Below are 18,920 nucleotides of genomic sequence, written 5' to 3' on the forward strand. Positions count from 1 at the left end.
ACAGAAGAGGATTCTCAAACCCCCTCCTTAGGTGCGTCCCGACCTCAGAAACAAAGAGCGTCCTCGAAGAAGTCCACGGAGGCATGTGTGGGAACCATCTCGGAGCTCGGGCATTATCCAAGAAAGTAGTTCGAGCCGGGTTCTACTGGCCGACCTTGCAAAGAGACGCAACGGAATTTGTGAAAATATGCCCCCCTGCCAAAAACACGCCAATTTTCACAAGGCACCACCCGAAAACCTTATCAGCATCACCGCACCATGGCCCTTCGCAAAATGGGGACTTGACCTACTCGGCCCGTTCCCCCAAGGACCGGGGCAAGTCAAATACCTCATAGTAGGAGTCGACTACTTCACAAAGTGGATCGAAGCTGAACCCTTAGCCACCATTACGGCTCAGAAAAGTCGCAGATTCTTATACAAAAACATTGTCACAAGGTTCGGAGTCCCCTACTCCATCACAACAGACAATGGAACACAGTTCACAGACACAAGTTTTCAGAACTTGGTGGCCGAACTAAAAATCAAACAGCAATTCACCTCAGTCGAGCACCCACAAGCCAATGGACAAGCAGAGGCTGCAAATAAAGTCATCTTGGCCGGGTTAAAACGGAGACTCCAAGAAGCCAAAGGGGCATGGGCCGAGGAGCTCCCCCAGGTACTATGGGCATATCGGACAACCCCACACTCTACAACGGGAGAATCACCATTCCGACTAGCTTACGGGATGGAGGCAATGATTCCTATCGAAATAGATGAAGGGTCACCCAGAGTCATCTTCTACAACGAAGAAAGCAACCCGCAGGCGCAAAAGGAAGAACTCGACCTCCTCCTCGAGGTCCGAGAAAGAGCCCGAATCCGAGAAGAAGCCCTAAAACGGCGAACGGCACTCAGATACAATCAAAAGGTAATAAAGCGAAGCTTCTCCATTCACGACCTGATTCTAATCCGAAATGACATCGGAACACAAAAGTCGGGAGAAGGAAAACTAGCTGCAAATTGGAAAGGACCCTACAAGGTAACAGAAGTCTTAGGGACAGGCTATTACAAAATATCCGACCCAGAAGGCAATGAGCTGCCCAGGGCCTGGCACGCCTGTAATCTAAAACGGTACTACAGCTAGAAAAATTTAACCCGAGGTGTACTCTTTTTCCCTACAAGGGTTTTTTAATGAGACACCCGGTTAAATAAGATACCTGACCTAGTCAAGGGTAAACACTCTGTAAATATTCTTTCTTTTTTAATACTAATCAAATTTTTCCTTTTTCCTTTTTCTCCCTCATGATGAAACGAATCCTAGAAAGTACCCCGCCAAGGCGCATTAATTTATGCTCGGCAAAACGCAAAAAATCATTTGCCAAGAGACCACACAAGGTCGGCAAAGATAAAGCGACGAGGTTCAAATTAATGTGAGAAGTTATAAAGCAACTCTGAAAAGGCTCAAAAGGCCAAATTAAAAGAGATTACAAAAATAACTTAAAAGGCCGACCAATGACAAGGTCGGACCCAACAAAAGGAGGTACTCGAACGCCCGGGATCCGAGAAAAAGCCCGGATCCAAAAAAGAAGCCTTAAAACGGCGAAAGCCAAAACGCTAGCTAAAAAGTTGTTACCCAAAAAACAACTAAAAAAGCATAAAAGCGGAACAAAAAGGCAAAGCGCACACAAGAGTAAAACAAAAGTTTCAAGCGCTAGCTAAAAAGTTGTTATCCAAAAACAACTAAAAAGCATGAAAGCGGAAACAAAAAAGTCAAAAACGCGAAACACCGCATAATAAGCTAAAAAGTTACTACAAGTAGCTAATAGCGAAAAGGCGTCCAAAGCGTTCACAAAAGAGCCCACAGGCCGGGCAAAAAACCAAAAACAAAAAAGATTACTGTAGATCAAGGTCCTTTCCGGACTCCACATCAACAGAAGGCTGCGGAGGAAACATAGAAATCGGGACTGCATCGACGGCAACGTCATCCCGGTTTAAAACCTCCACACCAGATCCATCCCCGGCCAAAGATGAAGTCGGGTTCTCAACCGGAACATTGGGGTCGGACACCGGAACCTCATCCTCGTTGGGAGCAGGAACAATCTTTCCCTCCACAACAACGTTATCCGTACTAAATAAGCTCAGATCCAGGTCAGGAGCAAGAACCCGGACCTGATCCTTCAAATTTCCAAACATAGCATCCATACCCTTGGCCACATGACCCTCTAGCTCGTAAAAATCATCCCGAGCAGATTGCAACTTCTCCTTTGTCTCCACAAGCTCGGCGTATACCCGAGTATAATTCTCCGTCGCCGCCCTCGCCATCTCCTCAGATGCTTTCGCTGCCGCCACAGCCGCGGTAGCTTTAGCTTTCTCTTTCTCCAAAGAGGCCTCCAGCTCAGTAATCCTAGCAGCCTTCAGCTCACTAATCCTCTCGAACTCAGACTGAGCCTTCTCAAGTCAGGAGCTGGTCGCACCAATGGGGGATTTCTTGAACTCCCGGGCAATAGCAGCATGAAGACTGGCCATCCGAACACAACTCCGCGCCATATACTGAAAATGGTGCTCCATAGACACGTCATCAGTAGAAATAAAAGTCTGAGGGAGAATATGCTGTTCAATCCAACCAAGAGCATCGAAATCCTTATCGTTAAAACCCGCAAGCTCTTGAGAGGTCTTCTGCTTCTTGGGAGGAGGACCCGAGAACGGGGGAGGAGAAGAGGTAGCAGGCCCGGAGGTCGGAGGGTCTTGATTTATAGCTCGGAACTGGGGAGTTGGAATAGTCTTCGACCGAGTCTGAACACCCACGGTAGTCTTCTGCGGAGAAGATCGGGCAGAAGCCTCCCCAGCCTCGATATTTCGAGCAGCCACAGACTTCTTCGTCCGACGAAGGAACTTCATGGAATCCGCCTGAGAAGACATCTCTGCAGAAATAAAAAGAAAAGGATTACCACAACAGAAATTCCACCAAAAACAGGCAAAACCAAAATACTAAAAAAGAAGAATCTCGGAGAGGTCGGGAAACTACCTAACTCGGAACGGAGAAGGCTTGGATCTCCCAACATTTTCTTCGTATCCAAGTGAGGTGCCCGACCCCATAAACTGCTCACCACACCCACAAAAGCCTGCTCAACCTCATCTAGACTCTCAAAAGTATACTTAGCAGACACTACACTCTCCTGCCAACAAAGAGGAAAAGAAGGCTCCCCACTCTCATCCAGAAAGAAAGGTCGGACGTCTCCAGTAGCCCGGACCTTAAAATAAAAGTTCTTGAAATCATGAAAGGACTCATCATAAAGGGTACAAAACTTCCTTCCCTGGTTAGCCCTAAAAGAGACCCAAGACACCTTCCCTCCACCCGACCACGGCTTCGTCAACACAAACAAGTAGGAAAAAAGAGAAATAGAGGGAGTGATGCCCAAAAACTGACACAAAAGTTGAAACAGCTTTAAAAACGCCCAAGAATTTGGATGGAGCTGCGTAGGGGCAAGGTTACAAGACCACAACACCTCGGACTCCAGGTCGGTAAAAGGAAGTCGGACACTCAGCTTAGAGAAAAAACAATCATAAGCATAAAAGAAGAGCTTCTCGGAACTATCTAAAGGCGGGAAGCAAACTCTCTCCTCGGAATCCGGGGCTACTAGTTCATAATCCCTCTCAGACTCCCTATTCTCACATATGCTACAGTGCCTACGAAACCTAGCCAAATATTCAGAATCTACCACAGAAGGGACTTTTAGAGGAAGAGGGTCTACCCAACCAAGACCACTTGGAATCTTGGTCGACATCGCCTGAAGAACCTTTCGAGACATAAAACTCTTACCTACAAAGAAGAAATACAACAGCAAGCAAAAATTACATAAAGCAGACAGCGAAAAACCCGTTCAGCCAAGCAAGAAACAAAAACCCAACAAAGAAAAATGCGGCAACCCGGAACAAAGTACCCGAAAAACAAAAAGAGCCCCCCCCATATACAAACAAAGCAATGGCGGCGCCTCTTTTCGGGGCAACCCAGGCATAAAGAAAAAGAAACAAACAAGAGCCACACAAAGAACAGAAGCATATGATCACAAGAAGATAGAAACAGGGGAACAAACCTGGAAGAAAGAAAACGAAGGCGAAGAGCTCCGAAGCAAGGAGAACGAAGCGGCGGCGCAGAGGAAACCCCGGAAAGACACACGGAAAGATTCGGGGAAGAAGAAACAAAGAAAGAGAAGCGGTGCTCGAAAAAGGAGATGGCGAAAACTTAGAAAAACAGGAAAGGAGCAGAATAAACGAAGAAAAAGGAAGGGAGCAAATAAATAATGCCTTCACAGAGCCCGAGCGGAAATCGAGGAGAAACGGTAAAATGCAATAAATGCAGAAACGGCCATTTTTGAATTTTGAAAAAACTACTATACCCAAGCTCGACCTCCCAAGAAGGACGAACTCGGGCAGGGGCACTGTTCATACCCTGACCGGGCTCTTCCAACTCGGCAAATCCATGAAAAGGTCCGACCTCGTCCTAAGGCCCACGCCTAAAGGTCGGACCTCGGACAATCAAGCAAAGGAAGGCCCATCAAAAGGAACGCAGCCCAAAACCTAAAGGCCGAAAGGGCCTAGAAAAGGCGGTTCCACAAAGATAGAGATAAAACTCCCAAAGATAAGATAAGATAAGAATATCTTATCCAGGGAAGATCACGGCCAACTACTATAAATACACTGGAGCACCCAGGTATTTCATGCATTCCACATTCTACACTTATCTGCTTGGACCCATGCTAACTTAAGCATCGGAGTGTCATTGCAGGTACAACCACCAACCACTCCACATATCAAGCTCGGGTCCCTGAACCCCCACCTCGGGCCTCTCCAGACGACCGAGCTGCACGTTTCAGGTAACCCTCGGAAAAATACTCATAAAGATACACTACTACATTTTGAAGATTTAGTAACATTTCTCTTTTAACATTTGTTAAAGTGTTATTAATAATCATAAAATTTAATATTAAGTAACATTTATTTATAAATGTTAGCAAATATATTTAGTTTTTAAAAAACTTCCTAAAAATGTTACCTATTGTCAATTAAAAGTCACTCCCAATTTCCAAATAAACAAATCTGAAGGGTAAATAGAAATCACTTACAATCGTTCTCACATTGGAAAAATGCTGTAAATCCTATCTCGCTCCTCTTGAGACCTCAATCATCACTTGCCTTTAGATCTTCAGATTCAAATTTTCGATTTCACTCTCCACTGCGGTAAGGATTTTCTCTCTTCTTTAATTTTTTTTCTATTCACGGAGTTCTTCAATTTCTCAATTGTTGCTGACTTCGATCCAGATCTAAATTATTGATACTCGTTGCTGCCAATACTTTCCGTGTTAGCTATCGTTATTATCACCGTCGATGTGTAAGAGGAGATTACTGATGGTGACGTCGAAGTGCCTCATGATTGAAAAGAATAGCTTCTGAGAAGAGAGAGGTTTCTCTTTTTTTTGAATTCCAAATTTTAATGTTTGAGACTATTTGGCGCTTTAATTTTTGATATAAGGAAGTATTTCGACTTTGTTTTGTGTTTTGGATAATTTAGATTATCATTATTGCCAGTGAACTCTCATCAGCTAGTTCAATTACTTGTTTTTCTTTTTTTTTTTTTTTTGGTTTTGTTTACGGCATGATGATAAAGTTATCTCCATATAGTTTTGATCAATATTGTTTAGTTGCTATTAATTAGTCTTGAATTAAATTTTGACGAAATTTTAGTTAATTGCCGTCTGGAATCACTATTGCGGCAGCGGATCAAAATTAGAAGCCATAGATTGTATGTTGTTTGATTTTTGGATGCTTCGTGCATTTTGGTGTGGAAAGGGTTGATTCCCATTTTTATATGTTAGTATGTGATTTCTCTATGTGATTGAGGACACGGCTGAATTGATTTCATATTGAAATTGAGCTTTAGGGGCGATGGTTGTTTGTTGGTTTTGTTTATTTCATGTTGAAAATGTTTCATGAGATCGGGGATTGTCATTGCCATTCTGAATGTTCTATTTTGCTTCTTTTGCCTTTCATGGATGTAGATGGGATGGTTGTGGTAGTGAATGAATAACTTATGGACTTGTGGTAATTTATATGCAGGAATCTTGGATTAGAATACTAAGATCTCTACTTGATTCATTGGCCAATGAGTGCCGAGCCCGGATTATTTAAAGCCTCTTATCATGATCAAAATGACTTGGTTCCATCTGACTTAAAGGGAGTCTAGACTTCACTGGAACAATGTCATAAATTGGGCCTTGCAAAATCAATTGGAGTCAGCAATTTTTCTATCAACAAACTTGAACATCTCCTTTCTTTCGCTACAACTCCTCCTGCGGTTAACCAAGTATATGTTTTCTCCACAAAATTTTTAATTTATATGTATTTAGATTAACATATTTTGGATCACTATTAATAAATGGAAATACTAAAAACACATAACAGGTTGAGCTAGAGGATACAGCATTGTTTATTTTACTAAAAACTTATATATAAATAGTCAATTCTTAATATCATTGGTGAGTTAGAGAATACTGCATCAAACCCTTCACATATTTGGTGGTAGGCTACCAGTTATAGTTGTGTCATTGAGGACTTTTATGGTAACACTATTTACACTCACATATTTGGCTTTATTATGTTAACATTCCAGAACTTGGAGTGCTTAGCTAGAGGTTAGATGCTGATAACTATGAAACAAATCCAGAGCTGAAAAGATTCGTGAAGAACGTGGTTACTCCTACATGGTTTTGTTATGCCAATGTTCATTTCCACAATTTCATGTGCCACACTCTCATTTAGAACTAACTTCTAAACTCGAAACAAATAACTATATGCAAATAAGAATGAATAAAATGCAAAAACATGACTTTATGAAAATTCTTGATGTATGTTAATGCGTGCCTCTTTTACAGATTGACTTGAGGCACATTTTCTGCAAGATGTCTGTGAGGTTTTCCAAGAGAAATTGCCAAACTATGAAGAGAAGATCAAAAGCTTCTTTGAAGAGCATCTTCACACCGACGAGGAGATCTGCTATTGTGTTGCTGGAATTGGTAGGTGCAATTTTCTATTATTTTTCATTGTTCTCCGTCAATACCTAGTGGTAGGTGAAGAAAGGAGGACTAATCATCTTACCTGATGGAATTTTTCTGATTTCTAAACTTTTTGTTAGTTCTATTCTTGTACATCTCTTAAGAATTAAGGTGATGATTTTCTACTTTTCCGTTTCATGCTTGTTCCGATTTATTTTTTATTTTGTTCCAAAAAATTGCTTGCAGAAGAAGAGTAGCATTTTTCTAATATGATCATAGGGTGCATTTCAAAGTTTTAGACTTGTTTATAATAATAAAGAACAAGAAATTCATTTTGTATAACTAAAATTTTCACACTTATGTGTTTGAAATGTTTAAGGTCTTAGAGAGAAAGTGGCAACAACACCTAGTGCTCCATCTGCTATAATACCCCAGCCTGCCCAGTGAGTATTACAGCTTATGATTATGCTATAATTGTAATTTATGTATGGTATTTTTTTAATTAAATAGTCAAATATATATCTTTTGTGTAGAACACTAAAAAAATCCAAGAAGTAACAATTAGCATTTTCAGTAAACTAGAAAGGTGGTGAATCTTTGATGGTTCTAAGTTCTAGAAGTATACACTCTCATATATTAATTGAATTTGATAATGTTAGTTCAATTTTTCCCTTCATATCTTAGTTACCATTTTTCAACGTTTCTTCTAATTCTCGCTTCTTTGTTGAAAGTTCTGTATTTTCTTTTTCTTTGCTGACCCCATACTCACTCACTCTCGGCTCGCCTCGCCATCTTCATTGTCTTTTTCAGTCTTCTGGTCACATTCTGCTTCCCCTCACTCCATTTCAGCCGTTCTAGTCTCGTTCTTCTCTTGCTCGCCCTCACTACACGCTACCCGTCACTGGTTGTTGTCAATTCTGGTAAGGTTTGTTCTGCTAGCTTTTTTATCTTGTGATTTTCTACATTTTCATGTATAATTCTCTTAATTAATGACATTTGTGGTGTCTTGCTATTTGCTAAGATGTGGTTGTTAAATACTTAAACTCTGCAGTCTCTTTAGTAAAATGAAATCAGAAATTTATTTAGTTCAGTCTTTATATGTATTGAACACTCAAGTATACACTATTTTGCAGGGCTATCTCAAATTTTGCATTCTCGTTTTCTATTATATCGATCCTGACCGGAGTAACCACACTATACAACACTGGCTTGAGCTATGGTGGACCTTTTTCAATGGTCTACGGGTGGCTTATTGCTGGTTTTTTCACCATGTTTGTTGCTTTATCAGTGGCTGAGATTTGTTCAGCTTATCCAACTTCTGGTGGTCTCTACTATTGGAGTGCTAAGCTTGCTGGCCCAACTTAGGCACCTTTTGCACTGGCTGGTATTGTAATCAGTTCTTTCATTTTGCATTATTTTCCTTTAATGGACCTTTCCAATAGTTGTTATTTCTCTAACAAGTGTTCTGTCTGGTTTATTTTTCAATGCAGGTTTAATATTATTGGTCAGGTATTCTTGAGAATTTGAGTATTCTAGACAACAAGTATAGATTTCTCATTAGCACAACTGATTCAGGTCATTGTTCTGCTTAGCACTGGTGGAAAAAATGGAAGTGGATATGAAGCATCTAAATATGTAGTTATTGCTATCCATGGTGGAATTTTGCTCCTCCACGGTATATTGAACACCCTTCCTATCTCAATGCTTCATAAACCACTATTTTATGGTTTATATTGTGTTTAATTGAGTGGTTTTATCAAGCTTTTCACCCACTTATTCATATGATTTGCATGATTTTACAATTCCTTCCTAGTTTAGTTCTATGATTGAAAACATGCTTCTTTGGTCTTAATTTAGCGAATCTTAATCCTCTCTTATTACCATTCAATGCGTTGATCTGTGTGTTAAGTGTTTCAGGTTTCATAGGGCAGGAATGTCTCAGAGCATGAAGAGGAAGCGTGCAAAAATGGAGGAAACACAAGAAATTAAGGAGATGACCAGCGAGAAGTCACGCGGTCGCATGGCTCACACGACCGCATGAAATAGAAGAAATCAGAGTGATGCGTTTGCGTGCCTGACGCGACTGCGCGGATTGGAAGCTGCACGAACGACGCGAATGCGTGGACGACGCACACGCGTGGTACGAGAAACACTGAGTGACACGAATGTGTAAACGACGCGGCCGCGTGACGTGCGCGATCTGCAGAATTACAAAAGTCACTGGCAGAGATTCTGGGCCGCATTTTAACCCAGTTTTTGGCCCAGAAACACAGATTAAAGTCAGGGAACATGCAGAGACTCAGGGGGATCACTTCAGATTGAATCATTACTCACAATTTTAGGTTTGAGATGTAGTTTTAGAGAGAGAGAGGTTCTCTCATCTCTCTTAGGATTTAGGATTAGGATTTCTATTAGGATTAGGATTTATCTCATCTTCATATTAGGTTCAATATTCCTTTTACTTTGTATTTCTCTTTTACTTTCAGATACTTTGATGCTTGTATTACTTATGTTGCCTATTTGGCTTATGCACCATACATGTTAGGATTTTTGATGGAGTGCAGAAGCTGGTGAATTAAAAATTTATTTAAATGGTTACGTTGCAAGTATAGTTCTTAACTCACCGAAAATCTGCCTATCAATTTAGAAATATGTCATAGAAAGTTTAAATTAAAATTACTGTGAGTTTTAAGTCCCAGGTCGTCTCCCAACGAGTTGCAGAAAGGTGTGCTGTTTTATTAATCAGATATTCCAAAAAGTCGAGCTAAGTAAATTGGGATTTAAATTGAGGGATTTTAAATAATATAAATAAAAGCCTTGAGTGGGAATTGATTGGTTAGAATCTCTATAATTGATGGTGTGATTGTAAGATCAATTTATAATTAATAGTTGTTCTGTTTGGTTATCCCTTACTAGGTAAGGGAAAGTCAAACAAGTAGGAATGCCAGATCTGTTCACAAGTTGCAACCCACTTAGTTCAAAGGGATTGGCATCGGTGACAGGATAGCAATCCAACATTTAACCTAATTACAAATTTTTCCTTCAATCCTTCCAACTCAAGAGTTCTTTTTAATCAACTCCCCATCAAGTAATGAAACTACTCACGCATTGTAAATAAAGAATTCATGGCACATGAAAGGGAATTAAAAGAAGACATGATTATTGGAATTGAAATTAAATTAAAAAGAAATAATCTTTGCATTAATTAATCATAAAAGTATCTGAATGACAAAATTGAACATAACAAAGAACATGGAAGAATAAAACCAAGTTAAGAGAACAAACTAGAATGATGAAGTCTTGATGAGGAAATAACTCTTCTCAATGTTCCAATGCTAAGACCAATTGAAAATTAAAATCCTAAAAACTAGAGAGAAAAACCTAAGAGAGTGAAAAACTAGATCTGAAAACTACTCAATGAATGTGTCTCCGTTGTTTCTGCATATTCTCTGACTCTAGTCTGCTGTTCCGGGCCGAAAACTGGGCCGAAATAGAGTCCAAAATCGCTGATTTCGGATTCTGCAGATTATGCAGATCGCGCATGTCACGCGATCGCGTCGTCCATGCGGACGCGTCGCTTGCGCTTTTCCTCTTCAAGCTTTCGCGTCGTCCACGCTACCGCGTTTCTTGTGCTTTCCAATCTGCGCGGCCGTGCAAGCCATGCGGCTGCGTCACTGCGATTTGAGCTCCTTCGCGCGGTCGCGTGAGCCATGCGACCGCGTCACTTTTCGCTGGTTATCTCCTCAAATTCTTGTGTTCCTTCCATTTTTGCTAGCTTCCTCTCCAATCTCCGTCTCATTCATGCCCTATAAAGCCTGAAACACTTGACACACAGATTACGGCATCGAATGGAATAAAGGAGAATTAAAATTAAATAATTAAAGTCTCTAGGAAGCAATTTTCAAACATGTAATAAATTCAGGAAGGAAATCTAAATGCATGCTAAATTGATGAATAAGTGGGTAAGGATCACGACAAAACCACACAATTAAACACAATATAAACTATAAAATAGTGGTTTATCAACCTCCCCACACTTAAACATTAGCATGTCCTCATGCTAAATTGAAGGAGACAAGGAAATAAGTATGAACATGCAGAAACTCATGAAATGCAATGCAATCCTACATATGTAAATAAATGCAACTATATGATTATTATCCACTTGATCAAAAGTAAATAAGCCCTTCAAAACAATTACAAATCAAATTCCACTAATTCTATCATCATATAATAAAACCGATAAAAGTGCAAGAAGATAGCTTATGAAGGCCGGAAACATGAAAATTCAAGCATTGAACCCTCACTGATAATGTATGTACGCTCTAATCTCTAGTGTATAGGGTAATCACTCTATTCTTCTGTAGTCATGCTTTCTAACTTTTGTTTTTCTCCTAACCAATCAACAATAGTTAATATACCAATGCAAACATCATGAGGTCTTTTCAGGGTTGTAATGGGGCCAAGGTGCAGGTAAGGATATACATATGGCTAGGTGAGCTTTATAAATTGAATCTTTAATTAACCTAAGCTCTCACCTAATATACATATATTTTATATACTTTTAAATTCATGCCTAGCTACCCATAATTCCCTTTTTCAACCCATACTCATGTTTCAACCTTGTATTTTAATTCTATCATATGTGCATTGATCTTTGAATTCTGAATTTAACATTGGGGTAATTTTGTCCCCTTATTTATTGATTTGATTTTTTTTTATAAATAAAGCTTATCAATGCACATAGAATTTTCATTCTTATATTTCACATGAGTGGGTATCCAAATTTCCTTTAAATTTTTATGACACATTCCCTTAACAACTTTTGTTCCCACAATTTCCCATACTTAACTAGCACACACAATTCTATCTTAAGCTAACCAAAGATTCAATTTGGGATATGCAATTGTTTTTCAGCTTAAGGTTAGTAATGTGGTAAAATATAGAACAAATGGGGTTTTAAAGGCTCAAAGTGGTTAACAAGGGTAATTGAAAAGGGTAGGCTTGATTTGGATAAGTGAGTTTAAACAAATAATGGCTTCAATCATGTGCAAGCATGTAAATATAATAAATATTGGACATATAAGATAAAACAAAATATAGATTACAATCATAGAGAAGTAAGCACACAGGAATAAAATAATTATGGTTAAATAATGTAACCATACATAAAGGCTCAAATCTTTCACAGGTTGTGTGTTCTTTAGCTCAAACATCATGTTCCAAATACAACTCAAGCAGATTTATCATAAAAATTTTGAAAAATTAGTGAAATTTTGTTCCAAAGATAGATTTTTTTTAAAAGAAACTTATTGTCTTTTCAATCAAGTAGAACATGCATGCAACTATCCTAACCTATGCAATTTATTCTATTCTATAAAAGAAAGAAAAATCTAACTAAAATATCCTAATTATTGGTGTCAGAGAAGAGAATTTACCTCCGAAAGTCAGGTACTGACCGACCTCCCCACACTTAAGGCTTTGCACCGTCCTCGGTACCATCTGTCAGGAACAGGGGTGGGCTGGTGGCAGTATCTCCACAGTCGGGATCATCATGGCTCCCGGTGCTGGTAGAAGAAGTGGAGTCCGGGGTGTCTGAGTCTCTGAAGCGTCCCTTGAGTAGCTCCTTGAGGTGTTTGAATCGGCGCTCGTTACGGCGCTCTCTCATCTTTGCTTTCTGTTCATGCCGATCCAACTTTTCAAGTATCTGCTGGAACAATTTCTCAGTGGTAGATGCTTGTGGTGTTGAAGAAGGAATATCTTCAACTGGCTTAGTAGGCTGGCATGTAGTGGCTGCTGAAAATCTGAGGTATTTCCCGTTAGGGACATATTGATCATCCCGTGGAAGCATGGCTTTGGTGTCTCCAGCTCTGCAGGAGACTCCGGCTGCTGAGACAAGATTTGAGACCAAGGCGGAAAAAGGTAAGTTGTCCGCGATTTGTACATGTTCCATAGCATGCCGGATGTGTCTTGAGAGATTCAGAGGTTGGTCTGTAAGGATGCACCATAGTAGAACAGCCATGTCCGCAGTGAAGGAGGACTCATGAGTGCTCGGAAAGATGTAATGGGACATGATCTGTGCCCATACGCGAGCCTCCAAGGTAAGTGCGGAAGCCAAGATTCCCTTAGGGCGGTTGCGGTGGTATCCGTAGATCCAACGGCTGCCAGGTAAAGCGATGACTCTAAGAACGGAGTCCCAGTCAAATTGGTATTTCTGGCGCTAAAGGGTGGCTTCTTGAAAAGCGTCCATTCCTGCTGGAAAAGGGGGAAGACTCAGAACTTGCTAAATAGCCTCTTCTATGATGGGGACTTGTTTCTGCCGGACATAAATAGACTGCAGGGTTGGTATGTAGAAGTTGGAGTAGAACTCAACTACCCAAGAAAGATTGACCTGCCTTGGCTGTCTCCGTAGGAAACCCCATTGTCTTCGCTCAATTTGCGGCTCAACAAAGGTGGCAATATTGGACGGGAGGATAAGAAGGTATTCATTGTTATAGTTCCTTTCTGCTAGGATAGGGAACATCTGCTCACAGTAGCGATTGGGAAATCGCGCAGTGTCCTTTGCTGGAAAGGCTTTCTCCTTGTCGTCAACCTTTATTATCCTCTTAACTCTTTTTGTTGAGGGCTTGACTGCGGTTGAAGAAGGCTCTGCCACTAATGCTCTTTTAGTTCCTCTTCTTGCTGGTGGTTTGGAAGTAGCTTTCTCTTTTCCTTTCTTGGTGGCCATCCTGAAAGAAGGGAAGAGAAAGGAGATTAAATTCAAAAAGATAGAGCAAGGAAGAGGGTATTGTAAGTGATAGTCAATGCACAATAAAGATAAATGGCACTAACACATGGTCTGGATTACATGTAAAAAGCTCATCAATGGAAATATAGCAAGTGCATGTAGGACAATGGAATACAAGAGGTTTATTGGCATGCAGGCAAAGGCATGAGTAGCATATATCAAACATTCAATGTCCAATTTAGGTTACCATTTGTAACTGATGTTGCTATAAACTTGATAGCTACGATTTTAGGAAATTGCACGATCGGCAAGAATTCCTTCCGGCAAGTGCACCGGTTATCGTCAAGTAAAAACTCACAATAGAGTGAGGTCGAATCCCACAAGGATTGGTTGAGTGAGCAATTCGGATTAGAAGTGTGTTCTAGTTGAGCGGAATCAAGATTTAGATGAGAATTGCGGAATGTAAAGTTGGCAGGAAACGTAAATGGCAAGAAATTGAAAGTGCGGAATCTTAAATTGCATGAATTAAAGAGCGAGAAGCTAAATTGCTGAAATTAAAAGGGGATCGGGGTGATTGCATGAATTTAATTGCAGAATGTAAAGAGAAAGTGGTAGATCAGAAATGGGGAATTCATTGGGTTTCAGGAGATATTGAGATCTCCGAATCAAAACATTCTTATCCGTTCCTCAACCAATGCATTCATTGAATTTTGCTTGGCAATCTTATATGATTGGATCCCAATCCCTTGGCTCACCAATTCTCTCTAAAAACAAACAAATTCCCAATCCCTTGGTTTAAATGTTCATAAGAAGAGATGATGTTCGATCACTGATTATACCACACAGTTTCATGAACCACAATTTGGTAGGATTACATGTCACAATATCCATCCAAACCCCAATCCAATTCACTGTGAGAAAGCTTCTCTAGCATGAATCCTCCATTCCTTTCCCAAGGCTCCGAAGGATTCCAAGTATGAGTAGTTTCTTTCCCAAGACAACTACTCAATGGAATTAGATCGAGAAGCTTTCTAACAAAATTCAAGAGAAAAGATTGAAGAAGAAGATAAACTATTATTGATTCATTGAATTACAATAGAGCTCCCTAACCCAATGAAAGGGGGTTTAGTGAGTCATAGCTCTGAATTCAATTACAAAAAGATGAAAACTAGCAAAATGATCAAAAGTTCTCCGATCCAAGATAAAATAATCCCCTTTCAAACTTAAATTCTATCCTATTTATACACTTTCTAAATTGAGCTTCTGTTGTGTTTCTTGGGCTTTGAGGCCTTTTCTTGATTTCCTTTTGCCTTGGGTTTATGATCCATAATCTTGATGAGGCTGCTGATCCAAATTCTGTAACATTCATTGAGCCAACTTAGTGATAATCAAATAATGACACATGACTCAATAAATTGAGATTTCAAACTCATCAATCCTTCAGGCCCAATCCCATAAACCATGATATTCAATTGGGTTTCATACCAAAGTAAGTTTAAGTTAATAATTGTGCTCAAAGACTAACTTAAATCACAATATTTTTGGCCCAGAAACCTTTTCCAAGAGTGGCGTTTAAGTTGCAGTTTAAGCTTAAACTGCAGCTTAAACGCCAGACACTTCCAGTGAGGCCTTTTGTAGAAGCACGTTTAAGCTTCAGTTTAAGGTTAAACTGAAGCTTAAACGTGGAAATGGAGGAAAGCCATCCTGGAGGGTAAAGGTCGAACACGTTTAAGCTCCAGTTTAAGCTTAAACTGGAGCTTAAACGTGGAAATGCAAAACGCAACCCTGGAGGAGAATGGTCGAACACGTTTAAGCTCCAGTTTAAGGTTAAACTGAAGCTTAAACGTGGAAATGAGAAAGCAACCCTGGAGGAGAAAAAAAATAGTCGAACACGTTTAAGCTCCAGTTTAAGGTTAAACTGGAGCTTAAATGTGGGAATGCTCCCTGGTGCAATTCTCAATTCTGGCGTTTAACTTCCAGTTTAAGGTTAAACTGGAAGTTAAACGCCACTTTCAGCTTTCATGATTTTGGCGTTTAAGCTCCAGTTTAAGCTTAAACTGGAGCTTAAACTGGAGCTTAAACTCCACATGTGATATTCAAGCTTCCTTTATTGATTTTGTTGCTTCCTTGCCTAGCCTCTTCTTCCCTGAAATCATCCAAACAACTGCATCAAAGTCTTGCAAAATTTCATGAGAAATCTTCCATTCATAGCATTCAAGTAATATAACTAAAAACTCATGGAATTTGCATCAAAATCATACTGTTGGATGGTTCATTGCTTTGTTGTTCATTTAACCATTCTTGGTTACTTTAAGCTCAAGAAAATGTATAAAACAACTAAAACTAACAGAAAAATGCTAGTGAAACTAGCCTAAGATGCCTTGGCATCACAACACCAAACTTAATACTTGCTTGTCCCTAAGCAAGTCCTGAGTTATTTGAGAAGAAAGTATGAAACAGAAAGCAATTACATTGGCTATATTAGCAAGCATTTGAAGTTCATCAGAAGGGTTTTATGCAGAAAGTTGCAGCATCACTTTTTCATTCTGATCAGGTAAGATTATCACTTTTTCATTGCATCCATCAAACACTGCTATGGCCTCTTGTTATTCTTATGTCCTTGGCACTTTTCTCTTCTTTGTTTTTCTTTTTCTTAGAGCTCTTTTGCTCCATGTTTGCTCAGTGTCATGTGTTGCACAAGCCTTTGGCATTTTCTTTTTCTTATCAGTGCACTACACATATCCACTACAGGCATTTTAGTTCACATTTCTTCTTGAGACATTGGTGCCCAGCACCTCTTTGTGTGACTAAATGTTTTGTATTTAGGTTGCTCTTGATAATGGACTTTTGGTTGATAATCCTGGGTTAGTTAACCCAAGTTACCAAGTGTTGAAACACTCCTCAGAACCTATTCATCCAAGCATATCCTTAATACATAAACACCACAGGCATTTGTCTCAGAAGTTCAAACCATTGGTGCCTAGCTTATTTTCTCAATTTTTTTGCTTTTTGGTTGCCCTTTTTCAGTGGCTTTTTCTTCTTCTTTTTCTTTCTTTTTCATGGCCAAAGACATTTATTCAACAAGATCCATAGACAGTATTCAAACTTCTACACAAAAATGATAATTCTACACTCAATTTCCAGTGATCTGACTAAACAATCAAGCATGCATACCACCACTTAATTCTACTTGATTTGTCACTAAATGAGCCAAGTTACTTTTGTTCAAACTTTTCTTTTATTTTTTTTTTGGAAACAGAACAAGCATGGCAAGCATTTGTTTAAGAAGGTGAAGTTATATCCAAACATCTAGGCATTCACTTTATTCAAAGCAGTAAACCAACACTCATACTAAAAACTTCACATTCCAGAAAGATTCAACAATTACAGTTTAAACCAGAACAAGCATGCTTTTGTTTGCCTTTTAAAGAATGGTCAAGGAACAACACCACCTTGTGAAATTTCTTGTTTTCTCTTTGTTGCCAGGAAACAATTTGATTTCTCCTTCTTCTCCTAGTTGTTGCTTCATGTTCTTTCTAAGATCCTTGTTTCCTTTCCTGCAAAGAGTGATGAAGTTGCTTGCTTCTCAAGCACTTGAATGGTTAGCTCAACTATGTATGGGCAAGTGTCTGAGTCTTAAGTTGGTGTGTGAACACCAAACATAGTCTCCTACTTACTCTTCTGTTCTTTGAATCTTTGAATTCTCCTTGGAATGAAGTTGCTGCTAAGGATATTAAGCATTTCTGTGATTGCTTAGAATGGTTGTTCCTTTCATATAATTCAAAATTTGTTGTGTTCAGTTGATCTCAGGTTGGGTTGCCTCCCAACAAGCGCTTCTTTAACGTCATTAGCTTGACGGTCAGCTTCAGTTGAGGTGATATTTAACCTTGTCCTTCTCCTCCACATCTCCCAAGTAATGTTTGAGTCTTTGACCATTCACAGTGAAGGTTCGTTGTGACTTTTCTTCCATGATTTCTACTTGTCCATATTGGGAGACCTTGGTGACAAGGAATGGTCCAGACCACCTTGATTTTAGCTTCCCTGGAAATAGCTTCAGCCTAGAATTGTAGAGCAATACTTTTTGTCCCTCTTCAAATTTCCTTGGGGCTATGTTGCTGTCATGCTTCTTCTTTGCTCTTTCTTTGTAAATTTTGGCATTCTCATAAGCTTCAGCTCTGAATTCTTCCAACTCTTGAATTTGCAACATCCTTCTTTCTCCAGCAGCTTTGCTGTCCAAGTTCAAGAGTTTCAAGGCCCAGAATGCCTTGTGCTCCAACTCCAGTGGCAAATGGCAAGCTTTTCCATATACTAGTTGGTAAAGGGACATTCCAATTGGTGTTTTGAAAGCTGTCCTATATGCCCAAAGAGCATCATCTAGCTTAATCGACCAGTCCTTCCTTGAAGTTCCCACAGTCTTTTCCAGGATTCTTTTGAGTTCCCTATTAGATATTTCGGCTTGCCCACTTGTCTGTGGATGGTATGGTGTGGCTACCTTGTATTTGACTCCATATTTTAGAAGCAATGCCTCTAATGGTTTGTTGCAGAAATGGCTTCCTCCATCACTGATGATTGCTCTTGGAACCCCAAAACGGCAAAAAATGTGTTTTCTGAGGAAGTTCATGACTACCTTATTATCATTGGTTGGAGTTGCTATTGCTTCAACCTATTTGGAGACATAGTCTACTGCCACAAGAATGTAATTATTTGAGTATGAGGTGGGAAAGGGTCCCATGAAATCTATCCCCCATACATCAAACAATTCAAGTTCCAGAATGAACTGTTGTGGCATTTCATTTCTTCTTGGCAGGTTCCCCGCTTTCTGGCATTCATGGCAGTGCTTCACTAGTTCCTTTGCATCTTTGAAGATAGTGGGCCAATAAAAACCACACTGCAACACCTTAGCTGCTGTTCTTTCTCCTGCAAAATGTCCTCCATAAGTGGAGCCATGGCAGTCCCATAAGACTTCCTTTCCTTCTTCCTCTGATATGCATCTTCTGAGTATGCCATCCGAACATTTTTTGAACAAGTATGGTTCGTCCCAGATGAAGTATTTGGCATCATTTACCAATTTCTTGCTTTGATGCTTGTTAAATTCCAACGGCAAACTCCCAGTGGCCTTGAAGTTTGCTATGTCTGCAAACCAGGGTGCTTTGTGAATTACCATGAGT

Source organism: Arachis stenosperma, chromosome 4 (genome assembly GCF_014773155.1).
Source record: "Arachis stenosperma cultivar V10309 chromosome 4, arast.V10309.gnm1.PFL2, whole genome shotgun sequence".
Taxonomy (NCBI): Eukaryota; Viridiplantae; Streptophyta; class Magnoliopsida; order Fabales; family Fabaceae; genus Arachis; species Arachis stenosperma.